General features: G+C 50.4%; 1 non-coding gene across 1 annotated transcript; it reads right to left on the bottom strand.

Annotated features, from left to right (window-relative positions):
- Positions 1 to 387: 387 nt before the first annotated feature.
- Positions 388 to 460, bottom strand: TRNAG-UCC (transfer RNA glycine (anticodon UCC)). The gene has a single exon. It is a non-coding gene; the product is annotated as a tRNA-Gly (tRNA).
- Between the last annotated feature and the right edge of the window lie 220 nt (positions 461 to 680).

The raw sequence follows: 680 nt of genomic DNA, 5'->3' as shown, positions 1-680 counted from the left end.
CTGAGCCTGTGCGCCCGGAGCCTGTGCTCCGCAATGGGAGAGGCCACAACAGTGAGAGGCCCGTGTACAGCAAAAAAAAAAAAAAAAAAACCATCAATGGCAAGTGCAAGAGGCCAGACACAAAAGGTCACATTTTATAAGATCCCATTTATATGAAATGTCCAGAAGAGGCAAATCCAAAGAGACAAAAGAAGCCAACTGGTGGCTGCCAGGGGCTGCGAGGAGGCAGGATGGGCAGTGAGTGCTGTTGGGTTCAGAGTCCCCTTTTGGGATGATGGAGATATTTTAGAAGTAGACAGAGGAGTTGGTTTACAGCACTGCTTTTTTCGTTTTTGTTTTTGTTTGGGTTTTTTGGTTGCACCATGTGCGTGGCAAGCAGCATCTTAGTTCCCTGGCCAGGGATTGAACCCGTGCCCCCTGCAGTGGAAGCGCAGAGTCTTAACCACTGGACCACCAGGGAAGTCCCTGTACAATGTCTGTTTGTTTGTTTATTTATTTATGGCTGTGTTGGGTCTTCGTTGCTGTGCACGGGCTTTCCCTAGTTGCAGCGAGCGGGGACTACTCTTTATTGCAGTGCTCGGGCTTCACATTGCGGTAGCTTCTCTTGTTGCGGAGCACGGGCTCTAGGCGCACAGGCTTCAGTAGTTGCAGCATGCGGGCTCAGTAGTTGTGGCGCACAT

This window comes from Lipotes vexillifer, unplaced genomic scaffold (genome assembly GCF_000442215.2).
Source record: "Lipotes vexillifer unplaced genomic scaffold, Lipotes_vexillifer_v1.1 scaffold21, whole genome shotgun sequence".
Lineage (NCBI taxonomy): Eukaryota > Metazoa > Chordata > Mammalia > Artiodactyla > Lipotidae > Lipotes > Lipotes vexillifer.
The sequence above is the reverse complement of the archived record's forward strand: the minus strand, read 5'-3'. Positions and strand labels throughout refer to the sequence as shown.